The sequence below is a fragment of the Bos grunniens genome, chromosome 24 (genome assembly GCF_055505025.1).
Source record: "Bos grunniens cultivar Pamir isolate PY7600 chromosome 24, Bosgru_T2T1.0, whole genome shotgun sequence".
Taxonomy (NCBI): Eukaryota; Metazoa; Chordata; class Mammalia; order Artiodactyla; family Bovidae; genus Bos; species Bos grunniens.
The window spans coordinates 40,146,330-40,161,572 of record NC_141188.1 but is presented as its reverse complement, the minus strand read 5'-3'; the positions used below and the strand labels follow the sequence as shown (position 1 = coordinate 40,161,572).

The 15,243-nt window shown below is 43.4% G+C and overlaps 1 long non-coding RNA gene across 5 annotated transcripts in view; it reads left to right on the top strand.

Annotated features, from left to right (window-relative positions):
* Positions 1-15,243, top strand: part of LOC147346107 (uncharacterized) — a 321,158-nt gene that overhangs the window by 196,007 nt on the left and 109,908 nt on the right. The window contains exon 4 of one of the 5 annotated variants that reach the window (XR_015153456.1): positions 4,043-4,406. The exons of the other annotated variants lie outside the window; for them this stretch is intronic. This is a non-coding gene — a long non-coding RNA (uncharacterized LOC147346107). Of the gene's footprint in view, positions 1-4,042; positions 4,407-15,243 lie in introns of those variants that run through there. 5 annotated transcript variants of the gene reach the window in all.

Here is a 15,243-nt window from a genome sequence, read left to right as displayed (position 1 = left end):
GGGAACATAGGTTTGATCCCTGATCAAGGAAGATCCCACATGCCAGGAGGCAGCTAAGCCTGTGTGCCACAACTATTGAGCCTGTGCTGTAAAAAGCTACAACTACTGAGCCCATGAGTGGCAACTACTGAAGCTCACCTACTGTAGAGCCCATGCTCTGAAACAAGAGAAGCCACTGCAGTGAGAACCTGAGCACTGTAATGACAGCGTAGCCCCTACTCGCAGCAACTAGAGAAAGCCCATGCAGCAATGAAGACCCAGCACAGCCAAAACTAACTAAATAAATAATGGATGTTGGAACAATGGTCATCACTGAACAAACAGGGTGAGATGGTCACCCTCCTTCTATGCCAGGCTCATGTGATGGAGAATTGCTGAATGATTTTAAGATTGGACAGTGATACATACATACTTTCATTTTTAAAGGTCATTTTTGGTGGCAGTGTGGCAGATAATGAGGAAGGGAGAGACTGTGGAGGCAGAGAGACCCCATAATTGGGATCTCTGGCAGTCAGTTCCCTAGATGAGAGTTGCTAAGGACCTCATCTGAGGCAGGGACTACAAGAAAACAGAAGAAGCAATAAATTTGAAAACTGCTTAGAAATCAGAATCTTATGGACTGGTGACTAGTTTTGAGTATCAAGAGGAGAAAAGAGTTTAACTACAGAGTTTCTGGATTGGGTGACTGGTTGATGGTGACCAAATGAAAGAAAGACCATAGGAAGATCTGTAGGTATTGGTGGAGGGAAAGCAAAAGATCAGTGCTGGCCATGTGGGATACAGCATGATAGACATGTCTTGTGGCTGATGGGGAAGACGGACAGGTGTCCAAAGTCATGGCTCTAGAGGGACACACAGAGCTATTGTAATTACAAAACGACTTGGCTTCAGTAAGATGTTTCTCACTGTCTGTACTTGCTGGAATTCCTGGAATGGTCTCTTTGGCTTTTCAAGATTAATTCTTTTAATGTTAATCTGTCTTCTAGAAATACAACTCTAATAATGCTTTCTATTGCATTCTTGTTTTGTAGCAAATTTTTTCTCTATCTCTTTGGAGAGTATTTCTTTGGCTGTTTTCTCATTTCTTTGGTTGCTTTCTATTTCAAAACATTTTGCACAAGTTGTTTCCCAAATATTCACCTATGAATTTGTGGGATTGTGGCAGCCAGACATTGAATAATGCCAGTTAGAAACAGGATGCTCTGCTGCGCACATCCCACAATCCAGCCTATTGTTTCATCTATCATTGTCACTGAGGCTCCTTTAGGAATATTGTAAAGAAACAATCCAGCTAGAAGCACTACGATAAGCTCAAACAGATAGTCATTCATCTACTGTTTAAGAATTTATTAAGACCCTACTATATCCTAGGTGCTTTTAAAGGTGGGAAGGCTCAGTAAGCAGTTGGTCCCCCAAGCCTAAGTGTAACTGCAGTTACTGTATTCGTTTTGATTGGGCTGATGTAAGGTTGTCCTGTGTGACTCTGAGTTTCCACCTCTGACTTCACTATGAACCCATTTTTCCATTTTCTCCTAGGTCACAGCCCTCCCCACTCTGAGTAGTATAAATGTTGATTAGGGGACAGAATCTTTAAGTATGAAATAATTTAATTATGTTTCTTTTTAGAACAGATTTTCTTTCTCACTTTCCCACCCAGATTGAATATTTGGGAATATAAGCAGTTGATACAGAAATCTGAAGCTATTATAGTGAGAACTTAGCCCATTTGTATTTTCATGCTCAAATATACCAACTTATGATTCCAAATCTATTTTTTCAAAGTTCCTAACATTCCAGAGCTTGTACCAGTCATCTTTCCATAAGGTTGATAGCAGGATATGTCAGTTTTATTTTTAAAAATTATGTTCTATAACTTTTATTGATTGTTTTTATGGTTTTTATAGTTAGAAATACACTGAGGGAAAATGTTTTAATTAGATAATTCTACTTTTATGTGTCTTTAGTAATGTACTATAATATAAAACAAAATATAAAGCATTATTAAATATTTATAATAGTTTTTAATTTTACCTACATTATAAATTTAAAGTGTGAGTTGGATTTTTTTAATTGGGTTGTTTAATAAATGAAAGCATCTTGGAACATAATATTGATTTTTGAGCTATTTAAACTCAAACCAAGTATGATTTGAAAATAAACTATGAAAAAATAGTTTAAAAAAGTATTAATTTTGTAAGAAATTTGATTATGACAGTATCCCACTTAGATTTTTTTCAGTGACTCCCAGTGCCTTTAGGATAAAATCTAACCTCTTCTGCGTGTCATATAGGGTCATTCACGATGTGTCGTGGACCCATCTCTCCAGCTTGTTTGATCATCACCTTCTCTTACACATCCTTCTGTCTGGTCATATGCCTGTCTTTACTTGCATTATCCACAAATGATCCTTTTATCTCTCATTCCGTGTTACACTTTTATTCTTTGTGCCTCCTTCCTAGTTCACTTTTACCTGCTTCCTTCCCTAGGTAATTCTTACCTGTCCTTCACGATTCCTCCTAAGTATCACTTCCTCTGAGAAACATTCTTGGTTTCCCAAACTGAGTTAAAGGACCCTCCTCCATGCCCTGATAGCTGTCTGTGTATTTCTACTCCAGCACCTCCCATGCTCTATACTACACATGTGAAATGAATCTGTCTCCTTACAGTAGAAACTTCCTTGAGGCTAGAAACCATATTTTCATCTTTCTATTCCCAGCAGCTCACTCAATCCCTGGCACATGGTAACTGTTCAATCAGTGTTTGCTGAGTGAATAATGAGTGGCTGGGTGAGTGGATGGGTGAAGGGATGCACAAGCTCCCAGTGCCATCCCATTCCCTAGCATTCCCTTGCTCCACCCTTCCCTGAGCTTTCTTCCCAAGGCCATGAACACTGCACTCCCTCTGTCCTCCCAAAGCCACACTCTTACTCAAGGGCAGAGCAGCTCTGGGCTCCTGTGACCATTTTTTCCATGCACTTGTCTCTGGACTGTAAAATATTCTCTTAGGATTTCATTCTCCAGGGCTGCTGCTGCTGCTGCTGCTAAGTCACTTCAGTCGTGTCCGACTTTGTGAGACCCCATAGACGGCAGCCCACCAGGCTCTGCCTTCCCTGGGATTCTCCAGGCAAGAACACTCGAGTGGGTTGCCATTTCCTTCTCCAATGCATGAAAGTGAAAAGTGAAAGCGAAGTCACTCAGTCATGTCCGACTCTTAGCGATCCCATGGATTGCAGCCCACCAGGCTCCTCCATCCATGGGATTTTCCAGCCAAGAGTACTGGAGTGGGTTGCCATTGCCTTCTCCATCTCCAGGGCTAGCCACACACAAAGAATCTCCCTGAGTAATATTTTCACACTTCCAGAGTTACATATTTTCAATCAGTCAACCCAGAAACCGAAAAAAATGCACCTTTTTTATGTCTCAGCTCTGTCAGTTTCCCCTGTACAGCCCTGGAAAAATAGACATGTCCCTGTCACATGTGGATGGTATTCCACTTTTTTTTTTTTTTTTACATAGGATCCACATTATTTCATTTTACTTTAGTTTTTCCTCACAGCACTCCCATTAGGTAGATTGGGCAAATTCCAGTTTTCCATATGTTAAAGATGGAAAAAATAAGGCTGCAGGCAGGAAGGAACATAAAATAAATATATGATAAATATCAGCTGACCCGTAAAGCCATGCCTTTGACTCTAGATTCGTTGACTCATCATTAAACCAAACTGATGAACGTCTTCCCTTATCCCAGTGTGGTCTAGTCATCCTTACAGGGCAAAGTTTAAGAGATGCTTGCATGCTTTGGCATCCACCTCCCACCAGCTCACCTTTCTCTAAGTCCTTCATGGAAGAAAATTCTTTATTTCATCACCATGTTCCAAACCAAGAAGAAGAAAGGGAGTTCCTGTTCTGATATGAATTTCTGCATTGTTTTCAGGTAATAGTAGAGTTAGGCAACCTCCATCACCAGACATCTGCTAAGGCTTTCACAGTCATAGATGACTTTGTCACTGGCCCGGCTTGCTGACGGTCGCATCTCCCAACAGGTGAAGGAGACCACTAAGACGTGATGATTTGGGGCATACTTTTGATCCCAAGAAGGAACTGACTTGAGAAGGAGAAAGAGAAGATGGAAACTTGAGGACTGCCCTGTGGTCCAGTGGTTAAGAATCTGCCTGCCAAGGAAGGGGACATGGGTTAGATCCCTGATCTGGGAAGGTCCTACATGCGACAGGGCCACTAAGCCCGTGTACCACAACTATTGTAGCCTGTGCTCCAAACAAGAGAAGTCACTGCAATGAGAAGCCCATGCACTACAGTGCAGAGTAGCCTCCGCGCTCTGCAACTAGAGAAAAAGACCAGCACAAGCAATAATAATAATAAATAAATAAATTTTTTAAAAAGATGAAAACCTGAGGAAACATAGCCATTATCTTAGAGCAGTGAGGCTCCATCTTTAGGAGGTGAGAAGAGGCAATTTGGTAGAATGCACATTGCTGATTTCACCTCCCAGGGATCCCTGGGGTCTGAAGTGATGTTTCAGATTCTGCAACACCAAGCACACCAGGCTGGTGATCAGAAGGGTCCACTTTGAGTGTGTAGTATAAGAGGGCTTCCCAGGTGGCTTAGTGGTAAAGAAGCCACCTGCAATGCATGAGCCCCAGGAGACTCAGGTTAGATTCCTGGGTTGAGAAGATCCCCTGGAGAAGGAAATGGCAAGCCACTCCAGTATTCTTGCCTGGAAAATTCCATGAGCAGAGGAGAAGCCTGGTGGGCTACCATCCATGGGGTTGCAAAAAAATTGGACATGACTGAGCAACTGAACACACGTATAAGAATCAGTTGCTAGAGTCTGGAAGGGAGTGTAAAGAAGATGATATTTGGGGTTGGCTCTCTTGGGTTCATCAACCTCAGTTACTAGCTGCTATTCATGAAATTAAAAGACGCTTACTCCTTGGAAGGAAAGTTATGACCAACATAGATAGCATATTCAAAAGCAGAGACATTACTTTGCCAACAAAGGTCCATCTAGTCAAGGCTATGGTTTTTCCAGTGGTCATGTATGGATTTGAAAGTTGGACTGTGAAGATAGCTGAGCGCTGAAGAATTAATGCTTTTGAACTGTGGTGCTGGAGAAGACCCTTGCAAGTCCCTTGGACTGCAAGGAGATCCAACCATTCCATCCTAAAGGAGACCAGTCCTGGGTGTTCATTGGAAGGACTGATGCTGAGGCTGAAACTCCAATACTTTGGCCATCTCATGCGAAGAGCTGACTCATTGGAAAAGACTCTGACACTGGGAGGGATTGGGGGCAGGAGGAGAAGGGGACGACAGAAGATGAGATGGCTGGATGGCATCACCAACTCGATGCATATGAGTTTGGGTAAACTCCGGGAGTTGGTGATGGACAGGGAGGCCTGGTGTGCTGCGATTCATGGGGTCGCAAAGAGTCGGACAAGACTGAGCGACTGAACTGAACTGAACTGAACTGATTCTTTAGTCGCTAAGCTATGCTGCCTTGGAAATCATCCTTAAGCCATAAGGGTTCTATTTTTTCATCTATAAATCAAAGACTTCTTCAGAAATAGCCCCAGGATACTTAATCTTCCCACCTCATGGGATCATTTAGAGGCTCTAATTCTATTTTCAAAGGAGCTTTATAAAATGTGAAACTCAGCAAAGTGATAGCAGTCATTCTGATGCTCTATATTTTGGTTTGCCTTCACAACAACCCTATGTGATAGGTTTTTCAAAGTTTCAAAGGCTCCTTGAATTTATGCCACAAAATTCCTGAGGGAGAAGAGAGCTGAAGAGAGTCATCTTTCAGAAATGAAATTCTGCTTGTGTCACTGTTTTTTACTTCAACAAGGAAGAAAGCCCCAGGTCCTAAAGAATCTACCTGGCCTGGTGAAGCCAGGGAGTTCCCCAAGGAACACAGTTTTTAAAATTATATGTATAATAGGAAAAGGGAAGCAAAATAACCCAAGACAGAACTTTCCAAAATTATGTCAGGAAGAATCTGTAGCAAAACAGTTAAAGTTTGCAAAGAAGTCCAGTGACAACCACAAAGGGCAATTTTATTTGTGTTCATTGTATTTGTTTTCTACGATTACATAGAAATGTACTTCGAACCCTTATTTATTATCTCAGTTTCCATGGGTTAGGGTCTTGGCACAGCCTAGCTGGGTCTTGCACTCAGGGTCTCACAAAGCTGCAATCAACATATTGTCTGGGTTGTGATCTCATGTGAGGCTGGGGTTCTGTTTGAAACTCATACGGTTGTTGGCAGAGTCTGCTTGCAGCTGTGGACCCCGTGATTACTTGCTTGTTCAGGGCCAGTGAGAGAAAAAGAGAGAGAGGGTAAGGGGAGAGAGAGAGAGAGGAAGGAGAGAGAGAGAGAGGAAGGAGAGAGAGAGAGAGTCTGAGCTTAAGGAAGACCGTCTTATAAACCTTCTCATAAAGGACTCCATGGATTAGGTCACACCCTTCCTGGCTAATCTTTCTTTTGATGAACTCAAAGTCAACTGATAAGGGACCTTAATTACATCTGAAAAGTCCCTTATGTTTTGCCACAGGAGGGAACACATCACATGAGCAGCACCCCATCATTTCTCACATATTCTATTGGTTAGAAGTGGGCACGGTTCCCACTGACTCTCAGGAGACAGGATTCTACAAGGATGTGATGTACTGGGGGGTCACCTGGGATGTGTTTGCCACGTGGGGAGAGAGAGACCTGGTTCTGTTTAGAGAACATTTACCAAGCACACAGGATGCCCCAGGTACAGTGTCGGACCCCAGACAAGAAGGTCCCTTTCCTTGTCCACTTCTAGGTGGCTTACAGCCTACTGCCGGGGATAGGCCAGAGGTTTGGAGCCCGTGAGGGGAAACAGAAGTCTCTCTTATTTTGTTTCTCTCCTTATGGAAACACTGTGAAGGGCAAAGATCTTCAAACTGAAATGGGGCAGACGTGGAGGGGACCAGAGGAGAACCCAGGTGGGTGAAGAAACAGCACAGCAGCTCTCGTTTAACTATTCTGGATGCATCCATGACTGTTTGCCTGACTAATATCACTGATGTTAGGAGAAAACTAATAAACGAGCATGCTGAAGTGATGCCAGAAATCTCTGAGCACTCAAGGGGAGAAGGGCTAGAACATAACATGGGAAAATATTCTAATGAAAGTGGATGTAGAACTTAATGTTTGGAAGGACTCTATGAATAGACATCAGGCGCCCAGCTCTCTAATTTTCTTAGGGGCCTGGAAATAACTGGGGCTTCTGTCTCAGACCAGCTTTGCAGACCTGGACAGCTGTGTGAGTGTTGATCCCATTGTCTCTCAAACCCCAAGGAGACGCAAACAGCACATGGAAACAGGGGGTTCTACTCTTTACTGTTCAAAGCACAGAGCACAATCCAGAATGAAGTTAGGTTCCAAAAAATCCGACTCCCTTAGTTCTAATGAAGTGGATGAACCTAGAGCCTTGTTATAGACAGTGAACTAAGTCAGAAAGAGAAAAACAAATATCATATATTAACACATATATATGGATAGAAAAGTAATACCAATGAACCCATTTGCAGGGAGGGAATGGAGGCTCAGATATGGAGATGGACTTGTGGATACAGTGGGGACAGAGGAAATGGAACTAATGGAGAAAATAGCATTGACGTAGATACACTGCTGCTGCTGCTGCTGCTGCTAAGTCATGTCAGTCATGTCCGACTCTGTGCAACCCCATAGACGGCAGCCCACCAGGCTCCCCCGTCCCTGGGATTCTCCAGACAAGAACACTGGAGTGGGTTGCCATTTCCTTCTCCAGTGCATGAAAGTGAAAAGTAAAAGTGAAGTCGCTCAGTCGTGTCCGACTCTTAGCGACCCCATGGACTGCAGCTCACCAGGCTCCTCCATCCATGGGATTTTCCAGGCAAGAGTACTGGAGTGGGTCGCCAGTGCCTTCTCTGATAGAAGTGCCTTCTACCATGTGTAAAACAGATAGCTGGAGAGAAGTTGCTGTAGAGCACAGGGAGCCCAGCCTGGTGCTCTGCAATGACCTGGAGGAGTGGGAAGGGGGGACAGGAGGAAGGTGTGCTTAATTGCTCAGTTGTGTCCAACTCTTTGCAACCCTGTGGACTGTAGCCCACCAGACTCCTCTGTCCATGGGCTTCTCCAGGCAAGAATATTGGAATGCATTGTCATTCCCTTCTCCAGGGCATCTTCCCAACCTAGGGATCAACCCCAGGTCTCTTGCATTGCAGGCATATTCTTGCCCATCAGAGCTACCTAGGAAGCCCCTCAAGAAGGAGGGGCTATGTATAATTATGGCTAATTTACATTGTTGTATGGCAGAAACCAACACAACATTGTAAAAAATTTTCCCCCACTTCAAAATAATTTAAAAAAAATCTGACTCACTTTATTGAAGCTTATCCTAATAAGGAATACACTTTTCTTCTTTCTCACCTCTTCCTTCCCCCTAGTTTTGATGCTACAAAAGATAAAGGTGGGGGAAGGAGGGAGGAGAAAGAAAGACCTAAAAATCCAAGGAGCTACTCTCCAGAACAAGTCCCTGGACCCGATCTACGCACCCCACCCCCACCCCCTTCCCGTCCTTCTAAGTGAGGGGCATATTCAGCTCCTAGGATGCAAGCTTAGCTTTCCCCAAGAATAACCTAGCAAAGCACAGGATAATTCCTCAAAGGCCAAGGGCCTAAAATATCAACGTCTCTGTTCCTCAAGCAATCAGGGATCATTCTCAGCGTCAGGAAGAGCATTGGCTCTGTCACTGCTTTGCTGGCAATACAAGTGTTCACAGCTGTGTCCGTCCTCACGTGGCCTCTGCAAGTATGCTCCAAACTTCCTGCCTGGCAGACAGCTCCGCCCCATTGCTCTAGAGACTGATCCAGGGGGTGAAGTCTGTAGCAACATGTCCTGTGAGTGTCCTTGTCCGGGATGATTTTTCTCTTCATGTAGTCTCACTGAGTCAAGTCCCTTCGGCCTTGAAACAGAAGATGCTTCCCTTAGAAGTGGGGGCCAGCACAGGAACTGTGTTAAGCCAGGTGTTGACCTCCTGGAATTCAGAATATCCAGGTTCCATCCCAAGCTGTGCATCCCCTTCCCCATCGAAAACCATCATTTCAATTAAAAAAAAAAAAAACAGAAAAAGATCATGTCGCAGATTCCTCTTCCTCTGGATGGGTACTATTCCTTAGAAGGCAGAGGAGACCTCAGACAAAGTCTGAACTCTTTAACAGCACGCAGGACCCTGAGGGTTAAACCCTGTTCTCTCCCAGCCTCATCTTCTGTTACCTCCTCCAACAGAGCTGGAGCTGCTCTGGACTCACTGTTGACTCCAATGGATTCTGTGCTTTTAGGTTGGTGGAGGAGTTCCTATTTTCTCGGGGCGGGGGACCAGGTTTCCCAGGTAATGCTAGTGGTAAAGAATCTGCCTGCCAATGCAGGAGATGCAGGTTCCATCCCTGGGTTGGGAAGATACCCTGGAGTAGGAAATGGCAACCCACTCCAGTACTCTTGCCTGGCAAATTCCATGGACAGAGAAGCCTGGCGGGCTACAGTCCATGGCGTCGCAAAGAGTTGGACACTACTTGAGCACAGGGGGATCATTTTTCTCTATCTGCTGTTTCTGTGCTTCTATTCTTATCTCCAAACTGACTTGGCCTTTTCCATGATTTGTGACCCCTTCCCTTCCCTTCTCAACTCCCCTGGACCTCAGGCGTGTTATCCTCCAGCATTTATGTTGCATTGTAAGAACTTACTTTACTGTGTGTCTTTTCCACTCTATCTAAACACAATGAGAAATGGAACCATGTACTATTTTTAGACCCCAATCTTGCAGCATGGTGCCTTTATAGAACAATAAATATTTGTTATTTGATGAATGATGTTGACTCCATTTAAAAAGACACAATGGGGGTGGGGATATGGGAGATGGAAAGTCCGCAATCTTAGCACAAGATATTGTCTTTTATAGTATAGCTACAATAAAGTGAAGGCTTCCTGAGTAGCTCAGTGGTAAAGAATCCACCTCCCAATGTTGGAGATGTGGGCTGGATTCCTGGCTCAGGAAGATCCCCTGGAGAAGGAAATAGCAACCTGCGCCAGTGTTCCTGGCTGGGAAATTGCATGGACAGAGGAGCCTGGAGGACTACAATCCATGGGGTCGCAAAGAGTCGGTCACAATTTCAGTTCAGTTCAGTCGCTCAGTCGTATCTGACTCTTTGTGACCTCATGAACCACAGCATGCCAGGCCTTCCTGTCCATCACCAGCTCCTGGAGGTTACCCAAACTCATGTCCATTGAGTGACTAAATAGCAACAATCTGTCTATGGATGAATGAATGAATGAACAAAGGATGGAAGGGTGGAAGATCAAGTGGAGGAGGAAATGGTGAAAAATGATACCAGTTTTGTTGCTCTTGGAGCTAATTTCTCTCTCCCATTTATAATAACACTGTACACTTACATCTGTCATTCACATCTTTTCACAGCTACTCCATGGTAATGCGATTTTCTTAGAGGCCATAAAGCAGTTCTAATCTGCAGTTTCATTAGGCGTTCAACTTCCACCATAAAACTTAATGACAAGGCAGATGAACGTGGAGATGATTTTGTAAGAAGAAAGCGCATTGGCCCATACATCGTAATTGCAAGGCTACTGTACAGCACAAGCAATTCAGACAAGCCAGCTGCTCCCAAAGAAACAAGGCTGCCTTCCTGGCAGCCTTCATCAGCGGAATTATGCTCAGAATTGTCTTTCAATGCACACTTGATTTTGATTGGGATATTCTGAATATACCATGTGGTAAGATCACATGCCCTGAGTACCCTATCTTTGCAAAAGCACTGTGCTTCTTGATTAGACCAATTATATATCTCCCTTTCCAACCACAAACTTGTCCCCATTTCACAGATGGAGAAACTGAGGCAAAGTTAGATTAAGTCATATGACAAGTTGGCACCATAACTAGGATTACATCTAAGAAGCTCAGTTGCTCAGTCATGTTCAACTCTTTGAGACCCCATGGACTCTGCCTGCCAGGCTCCTCTGTCCATGGAATTCTCCAGGCAAGAATGCTGGAGTGAGTTGCCATTCCCTTCTCCAGGGGATCTTCCTGACCCAGGGATTGAACCTGGGTCCCCTGCATGGCAGGCGGATTCTTTACCATCTGAGTCACCAGGGAAGCCCATAACTAGGATTACATCTGATAAAAGAAGTGTGTGTTTATATTAAGCTGCTAATTAAATTTATACACAGGGGTAATAGTTCTTATAGCAGGTACTCACATAAACTGGCAGAAGGATGAATAGGTACAATCTTTCTGAAAAGTCCCTTGTCAATGTCTATTAGAGCAAGGAAAGTGTTCCTATACACTGACAGTGTAATTAGACTCTAGGAATTCATAGCAAAGTAAGAATCTGGAATGTGCTGAAGGATTCAGGCACAGAGTTAATAGGGATGTTGGATGGATGGTAAGTTCTCTACACTGTTCTCCGTAGTCTGTGGTCCTCCCGCATGAGAGAGGTCAGGTTCTCCCCCTCATACAGATAAAGCTTCTGAGGCTTAAGAAGAGATGAAGTAATAAAAGTAAGAAGATGAGTAAGTCCTTGGCCACCTGGTTCATAGTGAGAATTGGAGTCCAATATTATTTATTGTAGAAAATTTAGAAACTGTATAAATCCCCCAATTAAGAATAGACATGAGAATGCTAGGGTTACACATGACAGAAAAATTACACATTAAATAATTTTAGTGGTGTTTATTTGTGATTTATATCTAAAACAGAAGATCAATCATTGGATGTGCATTTTCAGATTCATATGTGAATCTGGAGCTTAGGCACGAGTTCAGAATTAAAGATCAAATACGTAGGAGCCATAAAAATGGTATATGCATCCTGAGGCATTGAATACAGTGAATCAGAGAGAGAGAGAGAGAAAGAAGAGGTTCAAAGCTGACCCCGGGGAACTTCAGTGTAAGGAAGCCAGGGTGATGATAGAAACCAGAAAAAGAGTCAGGGAAGTTGCAGCTGTGGAGGTGAGAGGTCAGAGTGGAGTCCAGGAAGTCAGGCAAAGAAAATATTTCAAGGAGGAGAGTGTGACCAACCAGTCAAATGTTGTTCAGAAGTTCAGTAAAATATGGATTAAGTCTTGAACTTGGTGATATAAAGGTCTGGTTCATTGAGAATGTTGATTACAAAACCTGCTTGCAGTGGTTTGGGGAAGAAAGACAGGCTGAAAAATTGGAGAAAACAAATTTAAATGGCTCTCTGAGTTTTGTTATAAGGGGGCACTGGGTGGAAGGTAATGATAAGTCAAATATGAGTTTTTGTCCATTTGTTTTTTACAAAAGAAGACATTGTGGTACGTTCATCAATGGGATTGCTGTAGGGAGGCATTGATATTTTTAGAAAGAGAGGTTTATTGCAATAGTGATGTCCTTGAGTAGGTGAAAAGAGATGGGCATAGCCTAGGGGTTGACCTTAGATTGGGTTCTGGACAGTTAACCTGTTATAACAGAAGGAAAGGCACCCATATGCTTGGTAAATTTTATTACGGAAAAAGGGTATCTATTTCCTGTGATTGTTTCTCTTTCCTTCTGAGAAAAGTAAGAAATGAGGTTGTCAGCTTAGCGTCTGGAGAGGGAAGTGGTGCTGTAGATTTTTGCTCAGTCTTGTCCAACTCTTTGCGACCCCATGGACTGTAGCCTACCAGGCTCCTCTGTCCATGGAATTTTCCAGGCAAGAGTACTGGAGTGGGTTGCCATTCCCTTCTCCAGGGGATCTTCCTGACCCAGGGATCAAACCCAGGTCTCCCGCATTGCAGGTAGACGCTTTACTGTCTGAGCCACCAGGGAAGCCCTGTAGATTTGGGAAGAGGTGTTAAATAGGTGTTTTGGAGAGTAGCAATGTAACAGTGGCTTTTCCTGTGTCTGAAATGCAGGAGACCTGGGTTCGATCCCTGAGTTGGGAAGATCCCCTGGAGAAGGGAAATGCTACCCACTCCAGTATTCTGGCCTGGAGAATTCCATGAACCGTATAGTCCATGGGCTCCAAGAATTGGACACAACTGAGTGACTTTCACTTTCACTTTCAATGTACATTGACACTTGAAGAACAGATACAATGACCAGGCACCGTGTTGTCCTTGTTTAGTCGCTCAGTCGTGTCTGACTCTTTGTGACCCCATGGACTGCAGCACACCAGGCTTCCCTGTCCTTCGCTATATCCCGGAGTTTGCTTAAATTCATGTCCACTGAATTGATGATGCAGTCTAACTGTCTTATCCTCTGTCGCCCCCTTCTCCTACCCTCAATCTTTCCCAGATTATCAGGGTCTTTTCCAATGAGTTGGCAGGTTCACATCAGGTGGCCAAAGTATTGGAGCTTCAACTTCAACATCAGTCCTTCCAATGAATATTCAGAGTTGATTTCCTTTAGGATTGACAGGTTTGATCTCCTTGCTATCCAAGGGACTCTTAAGAGTCTACTCCAGAACCACAGTTTGAAAGCATTATTTTTTTTGGCACTCAGCCTTCTTTATAGCTCAGTTGGTGAAGAATCCACTTGCAATGCAGGAGACCCTAGTTTGATTCCTGGGTCAGGAATATCTGCTAGAGAAGGGATAGGGTACCCACTCCAGTATTCTTGAGCTTCCCTTGTGGCTCAGCTGATAAACAATCCTCCTGCAATGCGGGAGACCTGGGTTTGATCCCTGGGTTGGGAAGATCCCCTGGAGAAGGGAAAGGCTACCCATTCCAGGATTCTGGCCTGGAGAATTCCATGGACTGTATAGTCCATGGGGTCGCAAAGAATCTGACATGACTGAGCAACTTTCACTTCACTTCACCTCTTCTTTATTACAGTATATGGGGCCTCCTTGGTCAGTATGGAGGGGTGGAGGGCTAGGACTTATTCACCCAAGCCTCCAAGGAGATGGTATTTTCTTTCACAGAACAAAGGGGGGAAATTGTCTAGATGTGACTATGAACCCAAACCCTGGGAACCCAGTACCATGTGGGATAGGGCAGGAAAAAAATAGCCCTAGTTTGAAAGTGATACAGAAAAGTCAAGTCTTCAGATGTGAATGTAGGCTGAGTTAAAGCAGAAGATTTGGAGAAGATCCAGAGAAGAGGAGGAAGAGGTGGAAGGATTTGGTGATGTTAGATTACGAGTTCCAGAAGTAACTGGAAAGAGTTTCATGTTGGCTGGGAAAGTGTCCAGAAGTGAGGACTGGTCATCTTGTCTCCCAAGGGGTACAGGGCATGTGCTGGGATGTCCTGAGGCTTTCTCAAGAAAGATATTATTCTGTTTGTAGTCCGTTTCCTGGGCTGGATTGATTTTAGTGAGTTGGAGAGTGTATATGGGGAATGGAGTGATAATTTCAGTAGAATTGTATGAGGCATTAGAACACCTCCTTACTATTGCTTTTGCCAGTGTCTAGATGAAGAAAGGGTGGTACATGGATAAAGGAAATACTTAGGAGACCATTAGTGATTCTTTTACAATAGCAGAAATAAAAACTGAATAAGAATGAATCATGTAAAATGCAAATAAGAACAGTTTCTTTTAGATGTGATATTGTGCTGATAATGCATGGTTCTTATTACATTATTTTTTTCTACAATGAGTATGGATGTATTTAGAATATGTAAAATCATTTCTCAATTTTTCTGTGTATAATTGTACACCCATTTATTGTTCTTCTGATTATGGAACTCATATACAAGCCTGTAAAAAAGCAATATAGACAAAAACAAAGCAGAATGAAAGGGAATAGACTGAGTATCATAAAAGGGAATAAAGGGTTAAAAATATTCCATTGTATGGATATGCAGTGATTTGTTTATTCATTTCCTGAAAGACATTTGGATTGTTTCCAGTTTGGGGCTATTATAAATGAAACTGAGTAGTCATTTTCAGATCCTTGTGTGGATATATGTTTTTATTCCTATGGCTAAGTATCTAAGAGTGGACTATCTGGGTCATTTGGTAGGAGTATGTTTAACTTTTTAGGAAACTGCCAAAGTCTTGAAAAATAGTTGTAACAATATACACCACGAGTGACAGTGTATGATCCTGTTACTTCAGTTCAGTCGCTCAGTCGTGTCCAACTCTTTGCGACCCCATGAACCGCAGCACGCCAGACCTCCCTGTCCATCACCAACTCCCAGGGTTTACCCAAACTCATGTCTATTGAGTCAATGATGCCATCTAACCATCTCGTCCTCT